This window comes from Oenanthe melanoleuca, chromosome 3 (assembly GCF_029582105.1).
Source record: "Oenanthe melanoleuca isolate GR-GAL-2019-014 chromosome 3, OMel1.0, whole genome shotgun sequence".
NCBI classification, from domain to species: Eukaryota; Metazoa; Chordata; class Aves; order Passeriformes; family Muscicapidae; genus Oenanthe; species Oenanthe melanoleuca.
In genome coordinates, this window is record NC_079336.1 from 15,141,965 (window position 1) to 15,161,438 (window position 19,474).

At 38.8% G+C, this 19,474-nt stretch overlaps 1 long non-coding RNA gene across 1 annotated transcript in view; it reads left to right on the forward strand.

Moving 5' to 3' along the window:
• LOC130251748 (uncharacterized) overlaps positions 1-16,795 on the forward strand; it is a 165,557-nt gene extending 148,762 nt beyond the window's left edge. The window contains exon 5 of the long non-coding RNA XR_008840222.1: positions 16,750-16,795. This is a non-coding gene — a long non-coding RNA (uncharacterized LOC130251748). The remainder of the gene's footprint in view (positions 1-16,749) is intronic.
• Positions 16,796-19,474: the final 2,679 nt, after the last annotated feature.

Below are 19,474 nucleotides of genomic sequence, written 5' to 3' on the forward strand. Positions count from 1 at the left end.
GTAGATGGAAAAGGGAATGAGGCATGTTGAGCCAAGACTGTCTCATGTTTTCCAGAAATCTGGACACTGGTGGATGTTTTTATGATTCTATGGTAGGTGCTAGCTAGAAATCCACACAACTGTCTCCCTCTGTTCTCCTCCTCTCTACCTTGCTTTCTCAGGTACCCAACACAACTTCCAAGAATAGCATCAAAGCAGTTTTAATATGTGTCAGAATTGCCACTCAAATATTTGAAACATATCCTACTAGAAAGTGATTTTAGTGTCATAAAACAAGTTTGCCAGTATAACAACAGGCAGCTTGTATTAGTAAACATGTCTTCTACTGGAAAGATTTTAGGTGTTTTTTCTAAAAATTTATTTATCTTTATTTTTTTTCTTTTAATAAGTGTTAGCAGTATTAAGAAACATCCAATACCATATGTAAATGCTGTCAAAGACAGTGTAGTATAAATACTATATATATATATAGTATAAAGGAGAAAGCAAGTCTTATAGAGAAGCCAGGACAGTGCACATGGCAAGTTATACAGCAGAAACAAAGATTCAGGCCTTGCTGTTCTGTCAGATGGGGCAACCAATGGATCTGGCTTAGGTGAGGATAGATAATGAAGAAGAATTTGGTTTACTATAAATCACCTACCTCTATGAATGGGGGAGGAGGAAAAATAAATAACCTCTGTTGCTCAAGATTATTTGAAACAAAAAAGAAATCTGAAGTGATAATTATATCTCAAAAGCGACAGATGTTAACACAACAAGATGCTTTAAAAGCAAGTACAGGCTAGAAATGAACTAAAATGAAATTATTGCACCAAACCAGCTGACCACAATTATTTGCTGCTTGTTTTCTCAGTAACCTGTAAAATTCCATCTATATGGGAACTAAGAATCATATTTTTACTCTGCAAGTCTAGAAAGAGTTCTTTTAAAGGGCTACCTCCTTAGGAGGGCGGAATTCTTTTCTAATAATTTAAAACATCCAGAGAACCAGCTCATTCTTGGGGAAAAAATTGCTCTTGTGTCAATCTTGTATCAGAAACACAAAACTGCATCTAGCAACATCCTTGATATGAATAAACTGACGCAAAATTATGTCAGGCAGTCCTAGATAACAGGCTGGATTTAGTCAATGGGCAATGCAGCCTAAATAGCAATTTAGTCAATGAAGACCAAAATGCCATTCAGGTGACCCTAAAGTAGAGTCTGGTCTGGTGAGATGAATATCTGGTTAGGAAAAGTAACGACTTATATCACACTATTTTAGAAAATCCTTTTTGTGGCTACAATGATGTTCATTTGCCTTAATCCATTTAAGAAGTGATTAAAAAGGAAACATGTTGATCTTTCCCCATGACCACCAGATGACTGGATGATATGTTTCTACCTGTGTTTAAGATCTCTACAGCTGATTTAGCTACCATAATGTTCCTTGTCATCAAAAGACAAAAACTGGCCTCTACAAAGGCCAAGGTTTCATCTCAGTCTAAAGGATATCAGATTAATCACATTATGAAAGCACTCATTTTTCTCTACTAAGGGGGTGCAAAGGGAACTTAGGGTGACTAGGGGTTGGTGTTGAAATCTAATTAATGCCAATCATAATATTGAGTTCTTCTCTCGCTACACTCTTCTCATGGAATCGCGGAATTATTAAGGTTGGAAAAGGCCTCCCAGATCATCACTTCCAAACTTTGACCACTGTGGCCACTAAACCAAATCATGAAGTGCAACATCTACTAATTTTTTGAACACTTCCAAGGATAGTGACTCCACCATTTCCCTGGGTAATTGGTTCTAAGGTTTGAGTTTGATCAATTTGCATTTGTAGGGTCCTTAAAGTTATAAAAAATGTATATTTGTATGTTCATTTAAAAATGCTCTTTACACTTGCATCTTGAGAGAAGGTAGAGCAATAAAGACAAAAGTCTCGATGGAGACTGGAGAATAACTAATTCTTCTTCCCATTGAGGGAATGAGTAAAGCTAAGCAAGCAGGTCTTACCTCTGGCTGTGTGGAGCCCAACAAGTATTTTAATAACACTTATTTCTGTAAAGAGCATCCACAGAAAAGTAAAAACCAGTAAATTTTTGCAGATCTCCAGAATTTATCCATAGTTGGACTTTTCTTTTTCTTGGAACTGATCAGCCCTGCTCTGGACTGAAAACCCAGAAAAACACCAGGAGTTCACACCTGTGGCCCGCCAGGCCCTGGACACAGCATTTTCCAGGGATTGATAAGGGACAGGGTGAGCTGAGCTACACCCCACAGAAAGGACTTTCTGCTTTTGCCATCTCTTCAGAACAGGGAGAGGTTTCATTGTTTAATACTATTCATTTTTTTAAGCTTGCAAATACATTTCTTGTTAAGTAAACAGGTTTTTCCCTGCTTTTCTCCAAAGAAATATTTTCCCAAACCAGTTGGAGAGGGGCCACTTGAATCTGCTTTCTAGAGGGACTCCTTTGAAATTTCCTCCCAAATTTACCCTGAACCAGGACAATTGCTCTCCTTAAATTGTATAGTGTTTGAACATTTTTGGAATTGCATCATGAAATATGCTTTTTATAGTTTCTTCAATCTCCTTGCTGTTTATAGAAGGAAAACTAATCTGAAATTACAAAGCTGAGCAAGCCAATAGCATGTAGAGATGGGATGCATCCCAGGTGATTGATGCCATCTGAAAAGTGTTTTTATTTGTAAGGTAGTGCTTAGACAATGTCAGTGTTCAGCAGAGAGAGATGAGCCACCTCAGGGCATATGACCCTCCTTGACAATTAAGTTTTGGCAGGACAAATTGCCTCCTAGAGGTGTCTACATCAGTCTCCTGAATATACAGGAAAACCAGAAAATCCACTCATATTTGACACTTAACTTTCAGATGACTGCAAGTAAATGAGGGTGAATTGTGGCTACAAGGGAAAATTTGCTACAGCCACCTGTATATTGAGAGTGATCACAGACAGGGACATGAGAAACACACAGACCACAAAATAATGCTCAGACTTTTGGAATTGAAGCAGACACATTCACATATACAGGCAGATTCATGTCTTAATTGGGCTCAGGCATGTATGTTACATATATTGCCAAATTTCACATCATTACATATGATTTGCAGTAAAATAAAAATGCCTCAGACAGCAGAATTAGCAATGGATGCTCCATTTCTGTTTGGGAGGGTAAGGAAAAGCTCACCAAGGTTCATAACATGAAGTGCCAGACCTACTGTGACTTAGTGATTCTAAACACTGTGGAAGTTTAATAAAACAGGGAGTAAATTGGCTTATGCCATTGGAGCTGTGCTTTTGGCTACACGACTGAGCATTTGTTTTGGAAGCTGAAGACTCTGGTTTTGGTCCCAATGTTAATTAATTGTACCAGGCATTTGCAGTGCAGTCCACCAAGGAAGGTGTAAGACAATGTCTGGATGTGGATTATTTAAACATTACTGGCTCATCCAAAGGGCTTTAGTGGTCAGGTAATGTCCAGCTGGAGCAGTTAAGGCCTGTGGGTGAAGCCAATTTTTCTGCATTTGTGAAGGACCTCCAAGTGACTCTGTATTGCTCAGACAATTTTGAACATTTTTTTAAATTTCATTTTGTAATTTAATTTATTTTTTGAATGTTTTAAAAATCAAACTCTTAATGTCATTATACTGCTGCTCTGCTCTGCCAGAACACTGTTCGGTGGCCACTGTCTGCTTATCCTTGCTTTATCTTAATGGGAAATCATTCTGTTTGAAGCAGTGCAAAAGCAAAGTATTATGTGCAAATTATCTTAAAATTAAATGCTTCTCTGTGGAAGGAAGATGTCAGCTCTCCCTCCAAATGATAAATTGAGAAAAATAGTTTCTGAATGGAAAATGAGAAAAAGCCTATCTCTCCAAACAATTATTGGGTAGCTATTTTGATTTGTGGAGCTATCAATCCCTCATTACATCCTCCTTTAGGACTTCATTGACTTTCTGGAGCAGGTGACTCCACTCCTCTCACAATGCTCAGGAGCAGTGATGCCTCACAGCCTGCACAGACTGGAGGCTGGTCCATAAGAGGGACAGAGATCCCCTCTGGGCATGAAGAGCAGGACCAGGGCTGTGCTGATGGCAGAACATGGTCTACATCCAGCTGTACTTGCAGGCCACTGATAATGATGGTGTCAAGGCCTCTGCATTTCCCACTTTGGAAGAGATTTCTGGGAAGATTTCACAGGTGTGTAGCTGGATTTATTCCAGCATGAATGGAGCCAGGGCAAGGGGTAGACAGTAGGGCAGTATATAGTCATTTTAGTCCTTAGACAATCCTAGTCTTTGGGTGGGTATATGCCACATAACACACTAGGTTTCAAAACTATCCCTCATCTGTTGTTGTGACTGTTGAATAGAAGATTGTTGTTGGGGTCCTGTTGAACAGAAGAGCCCTGGAGACCAAACTGTAGTTGACATCTATTAAACAAAATAAGCATGAACCTAAGAAAGACAAAGCAGTGGAAAGCTCTGTGGGGCCTCGATTGTGTTCCAAGGAATGATAAAGCCTTGACAGAGCCCTCCTGCAGGCTGTCTCAGGCTGCCTGCACAGCCATGGCATCTTTTGGAGCACCAAACTGTCTAGTCTGGCTTCTGCTTGGAATGTGACTCCATCTGGTGAGAGCTTGCCAGTCTCCACAGACTGCATGGGGAGCTTAAGGGTCTTCTACAGATCAATTTCATTTTACACTTGTGATTAAACACAGTGGAAGCAACTCCAGCTGAAAGCTGAGCATGCACTCACTTGCTGTGACATTCACAGAGAGATGAAGGGAAAATACCTACAGGGAATAAGGAAAAGATCAGAATCAAAACACTTAAAAAGAATGAAGGGAAGAATGTGATACAGAAACATGAAATAAGAAGGGAATGACATTGGAGATGCAGATGGAGAGGCAAGAACATTTAACACAGAACATTAAAAAATACCCTTCTGTTATTGTTTTGATGCTAGTTTCCTATTTCTTCACAAAGTAGAGGATTCAGTGAACCAGAACTGAGGAACATTTCTTCTATTTCTTGCCTCTCTCTTAAGTTTCAACTTCTACTAGCAGTAAGAAGCAAGTAGGTAACTGGTACTTTTGTCTGGCATATCTTTCCTGTAGAATAAATCCCCATATGTTGAAAGATTTGTTTTGATTTTATATGCTTTTAAAGATATTTTCCATCAATACTGTTCACATTTTAATTACAATAATTACATAGTTTTCCAATATTTTTTTGTGCCTTTGATTATATGCCTAAAAATGTTGCAGCTGTGTTTACCTATATCCTTTTTGTCTCAGGCTTCATCTGAAATGAGAATATCATTTTATATATAGCTTTCTACTGGCTTTGTGAACTGTTTTTCACAATACCCCAGTTTAGCTTCATATACATTCATACAAAGGAAAGTACTCAACTCTCTCAATTTGAGTGATTCTGGAACAGAAATCAGGATAGGCAGAAATTCCCAGTGTAAATTGTGTGACTTTTCAAGAAACAGCAAAATATGCTGTCTGTTTGAACAACACAAAAATATGTACTATCAGAGAATGCTTCACAAAAAAATTCCCCAGTGGTGGAAAGATACACCTTTGCCTATCATTATTAAATGGAGGGGTAGATTAGAAAAAAATGTTGATTAGAAACTGAAGTTTTTATCCTTGCTTCCAGTAGTGTATGCAATGACCAAATACTCTTCCATCATCCTTCTTCCAGGGATATTATTTTATCTTCCATGTAGCTGACCTATTTCTGGGGAAGAGGCAAGGTGAAATAATAATTAAGTTTTGTACAGTTGATGTGGACAAGAGATCTCTCACTCATTATCAAAGCATCCACTACCATATGTGGTCTGTAGAGCAGCCAGACATTTGGGGTCCAGCAGCTGCTAGGGATTTCTGGTGGATTAGGCTTAGAAGTCTCTTCACTGGGAATTGGAAAGGTCCATGGAGTTTCCACAGTAGCTATTGGAATTCCCTTCCTGCATCAAAGGCTCCAAAAGGGCATATCTGAAAGCAACTGTTTCATCTAGATTGCTCTGCTGCCAGATCCTGGAGGCAGCTAGCAGGAAAAGAGCTGCTCTTGGGCTGGGAGGTTTTAAAACAATTCACCAAAGGACTTGGGAATCGCTCTCTGTGGAAAGATGAGAACAGTAAGCAAAGACAAGTGAGGAAGAAGAGGACAAAACCTGAACAAGGAAGGATGAACAAAAAAAAAAAAAAAAAAAAACAAAAAACAGATGAGTAATAAAAGGTGAGTGATCAGGACCTACAGGTGCTAAGGCAGATGTAAAAGAAGCTTCCATATTTCCTGCTACTATTTTTTATTGAAAACATTTTGCCAGAACTGGGTGTTTTAAGTGTGCATTACCTTTTCCAATTACTCCTGAAACATACAGGCTTCATAATCCACTGAACAGCTAAATAATAAAGAGGAATGGAGGCAAAGTGCTTAAGTGGTTTCTTCTCTGTTGCTTTTAGAGCAGAGTTGAAGCTTTCTTCTGAAGTCAGTGGGCTATGGGCCAGCATCACCTTCCTCTATGTTGTGCCTTTTGAGTATTGTAATCCTTCTTTCATAAACTTGCCCAACAGACTATTTATAATGAAAATGTGCATTTTGCTACATTTTTGTAATGGACTTGCAAAGCATTTTTCAGGTAAAAAATGTTTATCAGGGCTGGGATCGTGAAATATTATCAACCTCAAGTACTCAGTAATCACAAAACTTAAAAACTGGGAGTTTTTTTAGAAATTATTTTCTGATTTGCATTTTTGTGGTATGATTCAACTTTTGCCACAAATGTGAGGGCTAGGAAGCCTCTGTTTTTTATGAGACATTGAGATTTCCACTTAAGTAGTGTCCCTTCAGGAGTTACGTTTTTCAAGAGAAATTACAAATATTTCAGTATTCATACTAAATTAATGATTTGCACAGCATTCTCTTGACTTTTGAAGACAACTCAAATTGCTGCATATATTTTGTGGACAGCCCCTTATTAACTGATCATTTGCTGTGACAACTGCAGTTTTTATTTCTTGGACAGATTTCCCTCTGAAGTTTGTAACCTAAATACTGATTTGGCAGCATTTTTTTTTTTTTTTTCTTAAAGCAAAAAGAATTAAATTTCTTTTCCAGGCAACTTAAGTGAAGCTGATTTTAATATTAAAACAAATGAAGTTACTTTCACCATAAAATGCAATCAAAGCATACAGAATGTCATAAGACATCTCATACTCCATATAAAGGCACATCCCAACATTAGATATAGCCTGAGATAATTAATATTGTCCCTTAATTCTGTAAGTCTATTTAATTTACAGGATCTTTTTGGAAATTGGTCTTTAATTCTGGAGCATATATATTTGGTTTATTTCACATAACAGTAGTCAAATGGGAAGAAATCATTGCAACATTTTATGACTGTGTTCACTGATGGGGATCAAGTAAATTTGCTCCAGTGGAGATTTCTGATATACTGGGTACTGAATCAGAAGCACTGCCTGCTCAAGGAGCAAGCCAAGCCAAGAAGCCACGTTGTGTCATCAGCAGCATTGCCACATCCTCAGTGTTTTCAGCAGGTTTTCTGGGACAGAACCAAGACATTGTTGCTAGAGCAGAAGAAATAAAACTTTTGCTGGATCAGAAGGACTTAGAGGAGTGAAAGCCCTGGAAACCTTAATTTCTCCAAGAAACTAAGCAGAGAGGGTTCTAAAAAGATGCAGGCAGAAGACTTGAAACATCATTATTTGGGATTAGACATCATATCTGGTACAATTTAAAACAGTTGTACAGCTTGAAACAGAACTTTTTACTTTTTGAACCATAAAGCTGCTGTTCAACTCTCAACATTTCTGGTGAATCAAGAAGTATTTTGGCCAACTATTGGACATTCCTGCTGGCCACCATGTACCTTATTGGTCCATGTTTTTAACTGAACACAAAGGCTAATAAAGGCTGATTATTGCATTTCACTAGACTTCTGCTGGTCACTAACACAACCTCATGGCCTGCTGATGGTACACAGAGCACAGCTTGGTAGGGGCAGAGTGGAACCCATTGTCTGGCAGAGGAAGAGGGATTGTATCCAGGTTGTAGTTATAACAGGCTTTGAGAGGTGAGAGATGTTCTCATCTCCTGTGCCTCAGCAGTCTGCTTCAGCAGCACACAGCAGCATTCAGCAAGTCACAAAGCAGGTAATTACAATATTGTTTGCATCCCTTTCTTAATCACATTTTTCCCTCTCATCTCATTCACAAGTTGTCTTGTTATCTTGGTGCTGAATATGGGAAAATTTGATTCAGAAAAATATTTGAACCTCTGTAAAATGTAAGGTTCCTTTTTGAGTGTCAAAAAAAGAGGAAAGACATCAAGGGAACCAGGAAGACCATCCTGAAGGAGGAGTCATGGGCAGTATCTACATCCAAAGAAACTACTTTCTATTCTACAAGGAAGTGGATGTTGAAAGAGATTTTTTTGGTGCCTATTTCTGCTACAACCAGCCAAACACCTTCCACAAAGGTGTTTGCACTTCAGTCAGTTCCAGAGATCTCTGTCATTGTAAAGAACATTCTTCAACTAATCTGTGTAAGCAAAGAAACTCTTTTCAAACAGCAGTAACTTTTCTGCTTGATTTTAAGATAGAAAACTGATTGAAGAAGCAAACTAACGTTAAGAAGCAAAAATTATATTGGCAAAAAAGAAGAAAAGAAGTGGTCAGGAGAAGGACAAGCTCTTCACCTTCTCCTGACAGCTATGGGAATCACATAGAAATATCATGTACTAATGGTGTTAACAAAATCCAGGCAGTGTCTTGTAATACCAGGACAGCTCTGCTCCTGAAAACCTAGAGGTTTATGGAAATAATGTTTGGAGCACTGTGTGAAATCTCAATCAAATTAAAAATAATATTCCTAATCAAGAGGCCAGACACAGTAGGGTAGAGAACCCATAATTTGGAAATGAATGTTGTGAAAGAAAGCAATATGATTTGGGTCATAGTAAAGAAGATTAATGGGCCTAGACCTGTCCTGGTTTCTGAGAGAACAGTGTCCCCATCCTTCGTGATGGAGGAGGAAGAAGCCATGGCAGAGCCCTGAGCTGCTCTTACACCTGGTGTGTGCATTGTGAGGGCTCCCCCAGCCCCCAGACCTGGGTCACCTTGGCTTTCAGCTGCTGGGCTCACAGGAGCCAAAAGGACAAAGTTAGGGCACAGGCCAGTTTATTATCAAGGATGGACATGCCTGTAGAGTCCCTCTTGCCTAGCTTTAAGCTTTCAGAGAGTCCATTTTTGAAGTAGTCAGGATCATTTTCAGTCAAAAAGGAAAGGTAGGATGCAGCCCACCTCAGCTATTTTAGACATTTAGTTTAGTGATGAATTGCAGCCCAGAGTCTCCCCTGGGTGGGTGACAAGAAGCTAACTCAGATTTTAGATGTTTAAGCTGCTCAGATGAATCCTGACCCCAAGACAGAACTTGCCATTATGGGTAGATTTATTTGTCATTTGAAATGGCATCATGCATTATTCAATGTCCTTTTATGTGCTTCTTGCCATTAAAAATCACCCTCCATGAACATTTCTGGCCCACATTTTCCAGCTTTTCTTCTGTGTTGTTCTCATACCTTTTCCTCCCAAAATACTCATGTGCTTCCACCCTTGACTACTTTTGTTTAACAACACTGTCCTTATTCTCCTCCTTCTAAAGTAAATTGAATGATCTATATGCAGGGGTGAAAGGAGAAGGTTTTCTTTTGATCCAGCAATCATCTCCTCTAGTTTCTTCTCTTGTATCTGGCTGCATGGGTCAGAGGCACATGATTTGCTTTGTGTTTCTATAGTGCCTGCTACAATGGAGCCTGTTCCATGGCCAGAGCTCTAAGGCACAATGGTTGCACAAAGAACAGGGGAATAATGAATAGTAAATTAAGTAAGAGCTAAGTAAATAGAGAACAATGCTGAGGTAGAGAGGGGTGCAGGGACAGTGATATGAGAGAAGGCCAGAAACAAAGAGCAGGGGAGAAAGAACCAGAAGATACAGTGAGAAGCGTTGGAGACTGAAGGTTAAGAGCCCAGTGTCACAGGACTGGAAGAAATGGAAAATAAAAATCAAATGTAAAAAAGGATACAGAAATCCTCAGAAGGACTAAAAAAACTGTTAAGTACTCAGGAGAAAATGGAAGTAAGAGGGTCAGGGGTCAAAAAACCAGGATAAAAAAGGCATGATATGCCTTGGGATAAACTAATTGAATCCAGTCCCTTCAGGACACAATGTTCTAGAGGCTTACCTTTTTTTTTTTTTTTTTTTTTTTTTTTTAAAATCAAAACTTCTTGCAACAGTATTTTTATCAGCTTATTTTCCTAATGTGATAGAATATCTCCGTTTTCCACCTGGGTGTTCTGCAGTTTATACTCATAAATAACTGTTAGTGGGTGATAGATCTTGCAGCCTGAGTGACAATGTTTTGTCCTGCCATGTCAGCCAGAGCCTGCCCTTCGATGCTCAGCTCTCACTGAGCTACATGTGTACAGCTGAGGGTAGGGTTTAGTACTGCTTTCTAGCATACAATTAACTCAGAAGGTCTATACATTATCTCATCTTGCATTTTTATTATTTGCAGCTTATTGTTCAACTGAGCATGTATCATTGGTTAATTAATGCTGCCAACGCTCTGCTCCACTAAATGATTGTTTAGCCTAGAGTGGAATAAAATACTACAATGACTAATACAGTATCATTATGTAACAGAAAATTAAAAATCTGATAATTTGATTGGAAGTCTCAGGTGAGTTTTTTGTATAAAAGTGTTAACCTCAAATAGCTATAAACAGGTAAATGTTTTATTCAGCTGACTGATAAGGAATAAATGCTTATGATATAAATTATGTATAATTAATACTCCTGGGATAAAAAAATGTATGCTAATAGGTTGTCAGTTAATTAGGAAAGGAATATGAGGTAAACAAAGGTGATTAGAATATACCCTGGGACTATAAACAGAAATTGTGCCTTAAATAATCTGTAGAAAAACCTCACACATTAAACAGCAAATACTTCAGTTTTAATTCAGAGCAAAATCATAATGCTTTATGGAGAAAGGCACAGAGGAGATGTTAAATGAAGAAGCAGCTTGTGATAAAAGATCTAGAGGCTGCACAGTAACTCACCTTCCCTGTTCTGCTTTACCTTGGTTTGTACATTGTCTTGGTCTATCCTCAGGTAAAAGAAGGCTGAAATAACATTTGTAAAAAATATGGCAAATAATGTGCTGGAGGACCAATTTTAGGTCATAAAAATGACAGCTCTTAATGGCTGGTCTTAAATCTGCAACATGGGAAATATTCTTCAAATCAGTTTATGCTTCTAACCTGCCCTTTGACTCACTGATCCTCTTTGCTTCTGCCAGTACCTTTATGTGATAAATGTGACCATCCTCTTTCCTGCCATTCTATAATTTCATTTGCAGTAGACATTTGAAATATCTTCTCATGAAGCAGGACTGAAGTAGAGAAAGACATGACGGAGATGAATGCTCATTACAATCTCAGCCAAGTCTTTCCTTTGTATTAGAAGGTGACAGATCTGCGTTGCCTTCCAAAAACAGTCATCCTGGAGAAAAATGAAGATTCATCTCCCCTGTGCCATGCTGGGGACAGCAACAAAAAGCAGCTATCAAGGGAAGAGTTTAAGAATGAAACAAGTATACATGACACTTTTAGTACTCTCCTAGCCTTCAAACACTTACAGCTAGTGGGTTTCCTGACATGGAAGGAATATATATGCTAATCTCCAATGAATTTTATTCTTTGAATTCATTCTTTTGAATGTATATAAACATTAGCTGTTCCTGAGACCATCCAATGAGAATGGTGAGACCAGCAGCAAACCAGCCAGCAAATGCTGGGTGGAGTCAGTGCAAGACAGTCCCTGCAATGCTGGGCAAGCTGGAGTGCCATTGCCTAAAGGAACATAGCCTTGTTATAGGTTGCAGAGGGAAGGGAATTTTTGGATTGTTTAAAACTTGAAGTTGTACTGGCTACTGGGTAGGAGAGGTCTCAGTGCCAAGCACTGGAATGAGAGGCTGTCAGCCTAAGGCTCTCACTGCTCCCCATTCCAGAGCAGCTGCTGGTGAAGCCCAGACTGGGGGTTACATACTCCACCAGTGGATTTCAATCCAGACAGCTGGAGAAGATGAATAGGACTGAGCCTCTGTGCTGGTCAGTGTGTTGAGTGGAGTCTTGTGTGGGTGCTGTTAAAGGGACTGTTTGCTCTCTGTGCTGACCAGTGGGGCCAGCCACATGTCTGTGTGCTTGTGTGCCCTCTGGGGATATGTGCCCAGCTGCCCTGCCACTGGCTGGACCTGGAGATTCTCCTCTGTGTGCCTTGCATCCATGGGGACAGGAGTGACCCTGGGGCATCCCCACGGGGCCCAGGCTGCATTTGGTTACCTCTAACAGTACACAGCCTGCAACAGAGCAATTGCATGCCCAGGGGAGCTGCACAGGTCAGGCACACACTGCTGGCTGCTGTTTTTCCTGAATTGCTCTCCTCCCACTGTATTTGACAGCCTCAGGTTCATGTCTCAGAAGAGACAGTCAAAGTTGGCACTACCTCCTCTCTGTGTGCCTCTCATGAGAGTCCATGCAAGCAGAACTCTGAGAAAGTTATTGAGGTGTGGAGGGATCACCACCAAACAGAGCCCTCTGAGAGTCAGCACTGCTTTCTGCAGCAATTACAGCAGTGGCAATTTCTGCAGTTACAGTACATCTGTGGTACAGATGGACACAGCTTCCTCCTGCAAAACACCATCCCTTCTGAAAATTAGTTAAGTCTCCTTAAAAACTCTTTTTGGAGCTTTTTTAAATGAATGTAGGGGAGTCTAGCTCTGCCACATTCTTAACTATATTCTTCAGGTCTCATGAGATGGACTGAATCAGGTCAATGTTGTTTTCCTAAAGTGTGAAAGAGAACATTCTTCTGTCCCTTACACAATTTAGTCATAAAACTGACAAGAAAGCTTTTGCAAACATGTTCATCCTGCAGGGTGTGTCATGACCAGTTTCTCAGTGAATAAAAAACATAACTTTTAAAAAATCATGATGGCAATAGGTGCCTAATTTCCCATAAGGCTCATTTCTATAGAGTGGTGTAGTTCCTAGTGGAGTGGCTTGGTGAGTTTGTTATGTTTTCTTCTACTTAGGATGAATTCAGGAGATGCATAAGTTAAATCTCCATGGTATATTTTGTAGTTATATGAGGGAGTAGCATGGGCTGGAGTTGTGTGAGCCAGCACAGGCTGTGTGCTCCCCACAGGGACAGTCCCAGGGTGCTGGTAGCAGGGTCCATGACACACCCCAGCCCAGCAAGGGATGAATCAGGGCCAGAGCACAGGAAGGGGCTCCAGCCAGGACTAAATGGAGATGGGAGCAGAGGTGGGGCTGGAGATCAGCACTGCTGCACCATCACTGGGGTGGGGGCTGAAGGCCCTGGGAGGCTGCAATGAGGTCCTGAGCAGGGTAGAGTGAGACAGTGCTGTTTGTGCCCCCAGGGCTCTGACAGTTATATATTATATATGGATGATTGCTTAAATTATGTGAGATAAAGAAGTGCCATAAATTTATTATTAGCAGTAATATTTATATCCCTTTACCACCTACACAGACTAACAGACAACAACCTTTCCCAAAAGTAGTAGGAGAAGTGAGATCTTAGCGACGAAGGGTAGAAGACAACCAAATCCATGCATTTTCCCTAGGATTTTATCCACACAAGAATAAAACCAAGTTTATGTAGGCTTGGGTCAAGGTATTTTTCAATATATTGATTATTGTCTTTAGATATGGTGACTTCACAATTATACAATTATACAGAAATCCACTGATATAGCAAAAGAGGTTTAAAACAAAAGGGAATCTCAAGAAGGCACCTAGCTTTGGCACATTGTCCAGATGTGGCCAAATACTTGTATATATTTGGGCTATCTGAGAATGGTATTTGATTTCACCCAGGTTTTGAGCTACCACATGAAGTATCTGAAATAAAAAGTCTTTCAAGCATTTTATATGACCCCTTCAGCTCCTTTTAATGGATGAAAGATAGGAAAATACTTTCAGAAGGAAACTTTTTAAGTTATAAGACTTGTAAACATAAATCAAAATATAAAAGAAGATATCTGACACCAGGATCCTGTTTAAGTTCACATTTTGAATTATCTCAGCACCACAAGTTAATTGTGCATTTCCAGGATTGTTTTTGCAGTTTTTTTGTCAATGACTAAGACCATATCTATTTTCTTCCTCCAAAGGATAGGCTGAAGATGGGAAGCACAAAACATTTTGCCAACCTTAAATATGGAAGTTTAAAATTACCAAATGAAAGCTCTAGCACTGGGCTTTTAATTTGGCTCAAGCTTTCAGAGTCTGGCAGGCTGATGAAGTGCAATTGCCATGGGTGAAAGCAGAGCATCAATTAACAGACACATGCAAGGTTGGCACCTACCAAAAATTCACCCTGAAAGATTTAAAGACAAATAACTCAGTGATCCGACACACCTGGAAATCTTGGAACAAACTTCACAGAGTTATGAAAATTAAACCCACTAAAAACTTCCAGTTGAGTATCTGGAACAATGCTATGTGGAGGCCAAGGAGGGAAATGATTCTGTGTGTTACTAATTGTAAATAGCAGATTATTTATGGAGCAGATTTTAAATAAATTTCAAGTGATACAAAAGACAGTGTTACAGGTGAAGAGCACAATAGACAGTCTGTTCAGAAAAAGGTTCTCTGAAGACCCAAAGGGTCTGAATCAAAGATATTGATGTCTGTAAAAGTTTTTTCCATTTACTTCAAAGTGCTTGGAATCAGACTAACAGTTTAAGAAGTCAGATTAAAGCCTTCACAGGTGTACAGGGATCTCTGGCTTCCCAGATGAGTTCAGCCTATATTTAAAGGCATTTTACCACTGAATTAAAGGTAAAAGTGAAAGCAAATACTTACAAATGCTCAGTGTTTGCCTTAAGATAATTCAGGATGCAAATCTTTTTAAAATCACCAAATAAACTCTGACATTTATTTATTTATTTATTTATTTATTTATTTATTTATTTATTTATTTAAAAATTTTAAGGTGTCTTGTGAAGGCTTTGGGGGTCACAAATAAACTTGCTTTTGTAGAAATAGGTCAGCTCTAAGTGTGGAAATACTGTCCTCACTGAAGTGAATAACTGCTCCCCAGCACAAGCTCTTGTACATTTTAGTCATATCTTTTAGATATTACATAAGGAAAACTACAAGAAATTAAAATGTACTTTCAAAAACATATTTATATGATCAACTTTCTTGTTATCAGAAGAAAGTTTGTGTGGATGAATTCTTGAAAGGCAAGACCAAGCATAGAAAATGTCTGTTCCTGATGAAAATGTTACCAAACTATTGATTGTTCCTTTGATGAAAATGCAGAAACTTCTTCATTATGAAGGACAATGCAATCTGTTACAGACAGATACATTTCAGAGTTTTTAAAATTGCTGTCTAATTGAGTCCATATTGCTTGGGCCCCAGTTCAACAAAGCACTTCATGTGTATCAACCTTTAAGTTTGGCAGGGCTTATGTGCCAGTTTCTTGATCTTAATCATTAGCCATTAAATAAATGCTTAAACTTCTAGCTGAACAGTGTTGTTTTTAAACAACATTACACTGAAAGAAGCCCTAAGAATACATCATTTTCTTATTGGTCTTCTCCCCTCTTGGTCTTGCTGAAAATCTCCTCTGGTTTTCTTTTCTCAGCCTCTCCTCTTTATAGATTGGCTGTACACACCAACTCTCAGAACCCCCAAAAGGTTCTGAGGGACTCTGCACTAAAACAGTCAGGACCTCCTCTGTCTTGGGTTACAGTGCTGTGACATTTATTTCTTCCCAGCATTTCCACTGGCTGACAAACCAGTTAACATAAGTTACCAAATCACATGTTTTTAATCTTTATTTAATTAAGTGTATACAGGTGCTTTTATTTATGCTACAAGTTGTAAATTCGAGTTTGGAAGGTACTCAGAGCTGAACCTCCCAGGAATATATTAGGTGAAAAATAATTGTGATGGTTGTTTTAGTATTAATTTTAGCCTAGTAATACTATGTATATGATACTGAAGACTAAAATCACTCTATTAAATCTCTAGCAAATTCTGTTTTGGCAGCTTTGCTTGAAGTTTCTCAACACGTTATGGTTGAGATGGTTTGAATTCTCTTTAAATGAATTCTTCTGAGCAGAGTCTCTTGGAGAAACTGAAGATGACAATTTTTGAGACATTTTAGACATAGATAAATCTGCCAATTCCAAAGTAATTTTTGAGAGGGCCAGAGATTTGTGGAAATCTGGTGTGTTGTAGGTGGGCACAGCCCTGGTAGGCACAAACAGGTGCAACCTTCTTGAAGTCAGGAAAAATATTCTGGTTTGAACCAGCTGAGATCTTGTTGTCTGTTTGGCTAAGGAGACACAATTTGTTCTGGCCCAGAGATTAAATTCTGACTTCGAAATAACTTTTTTCTGGGGAGTAGAAACCAAGTGTTATTTCCAAAAGAGCTTTGGATTTCATCTGTACTTAGTCATGCTGGATTTTAGAATCTCTCTCTGCCCTTTTCTTGGATAGGTCTAATAATTAATACTCTGAAATAAAAGGTGGTTTTTAATTCTTCAGTTTCTTTAGCTGCATAGGTATGGTATGATCTGTGTCTGTCTTTTATTTGTAGGTCTGCTTTAGGAGAAGGGAGAAATGAAAGGAAGAATAAACATCGGGTAGGAGCAACAAAATAAAAGAATATTTAAATGATTTCAAATGGATTGTAAAGTGTTGAATCATAAAGGATTGGCAAAAAAGCCCTCTCCTCATGAGGTCTAGCTAATATTAGGAATTATTGCCTCAAACGCTGCAGGTGTGGATCCATTTCTTTCATTGCTAGCAAATGGGGTTGCAACTGCCTTTGACAATGTAAAAGCTGCACAATCCCTGTGCCCCAGGGCAGACAATGATGTTGGTGAGATGCTGATTTTAGGATAGAAAATTACAATGGTTATATAGTAAACAGCACCTGGAAGTTTACTAATGATTTTTTCAATTAACAGCAGCACTATGGTCTGATTATTCATGCATGCTTTCTATGAAAGGAAAGAAAAGAGGCAGATGTTGAAAAGAATCAGTGGTTGAGGGATATTTTTATTTTTTTTTTTGTAACTAGAGGTAGAGCCTCCTTCCTGTTATCACTACTTCTGATAATGAGATGCCAAAACTAGTGAATTAAAAGTTTTTTAAAAATTTAAAATATTTTGACTGTTCTACTTTCTCATTAACTCCAAACACTCACATGAAATGTGCATGAAAATGGACAAGTGTGTGTACGAATCTTTAAACAGACTTTATTCTCTACCTGTGGTTTGATATGTCCAAGTAAGAAAAAATTAAAAAATTTCACCAAAAAGTGCACGGCCATGCAGATCTTCAGCTTTAACTACTGGATCATCTATGATAATACTGGCTGGATCTCTCCCTTTAGAAGTCCACCAGGTGTGCACCTGACAGGTTAGTTATTTTAGAGTGCTGAGATTCAAAAACACTCCACCATCTGCAGCATAAATTTAAAAGTACAGTAAGGCATACTGGTACCTCATATATTTTCTCTCTCTCTCTAGTCATCATTTATTTTCACAGCTGTTCTCGACCCACTGCCAAGCAAAGACCTCTTCAACTTATTTTCTATCATATTGAGGCTTAGTCAGTATCTTAACAAAGAATGGGTGAGGCAATGCCCATAAAATACAATCTCTCTTTTTCTTTAACCCTTTGTAAATTGCCACAACTAAATCTTTTTGAAGCCTCTGAAATGTTCTCATCTCTTCTCTGCAATTGGCTCTTGCACATTATTCTTATAGGACTTCTAGCCTGATATTGCAAATCCAAGAAATAATAGCAAGAAATAAACTTTATATGTTCATGCTGATATGTTGAGAGACAGCTCTTCTGGGGTTTGTTGGCCACTGATCTTGTGTTTGTAAGGGCAGGTAAAACCATGCATGTTTTGTTCTTATCTCTGGTCAGACAGCTCATACAAAAATTGTAAAAGACCTTGCCATGGAATAAAGTTGATAATATGCTGAATATGAACTTGAACAAATCCATTCTCTGAACCAAAGCCAGGGCTGGACACACTATGTGCTGCTGTCTGTATAGAATCCTGGTTTGCCACAGATTAAAATTTCCCTGTTGCATTTCTGGTTAGCATCCAGGAGAAACAAGTGAGCCTGAAGTTAAATTTTAGTACTAGCTAAGTGATTGCTGAATATGTCAAACATCTTTGTTATCTTCTGAAATATTTGCAATGCTGGGTTACTGCCTCTCAGAAACTAAGTTATCTTGGACCTGTCCAAAACCTTGCTGAGAAAGATGTTAGGCACAAGCCAAGGAATCAGAGAAAACACTGTACCAGAGCAGGTTGATGAGCTGCAAGGCAGGACTGACCCCCTCACCCTGCTGAAAGAGCAGCAGTGATGAAGTGCTGTCCTGCTGAGTGGGACATGGGTCTGACATGACACAGGACCCTCCTGTATTCTCAATGTCTTTTGTTGAGCAGTTATCTGTAACTGCTGTAATTCAGCCTGGGGAAAGGGTTGGTCTTGTGCAGCTAACACTACGCTTTTTCTTCATGTTTTTCCATATAGATAGGAAAATATTTTTTTATATTTCTTCATCTCCTTGCTTTAATGTACATTTTTGCTCCCTAGTTACCCTGGATTTCCTTGGGCTTTTAATTTTTTGTTCAAATTAGGACCCTTTACATTTTAGGGTTTAGCTTTCACATGTGTTTAGAAAATACAAATATACACTTATGTATGAAACCTATATATAAGTATAGAGTGTCTATACCCCAGGTAGAGATACCTACCCAGGGACAATCTGAGAATATAAATGTGTATCTGAGAGATGTTGTCTTGCAAGTGAGAATGTCTGACATTGTTAATGAAGTCAGCTGTAATAGTTCAGGTATGCAAGCACTTGTTGGAAGGATCTTTCTCAGTTAAATTTGGGTGCTATTCTGGCCAAGAGCATCATGCTTTTATGAGCTGAATATAATGCACATTGTGCCTATCCAAGTACAAAATGCAGCCTGAAAAATGGTTGAATAATATTAACATAGAGACACTGAGACATCTAGATACTTAGACTTTCATTGACATAATCCAGTTAAACTGGAGATACACACACATGTATATAGTATGGATAAAAAGAGCAAATAAAAAACTTTAATGGCTCAAAATTCACAAGACAAATGAAGTCACATAGATTTCAGGCAGTTGTCTGAGTTCAGTGAACTGCCTCCTGGACTTTGGACAAAGGACCTTGTTTGTGCAGGGGGAGATGTACAAGGGGAGAAGGTTGAGAAAAGCTGGACTCCACCCCACATCAGCCATCCATATAAAGTG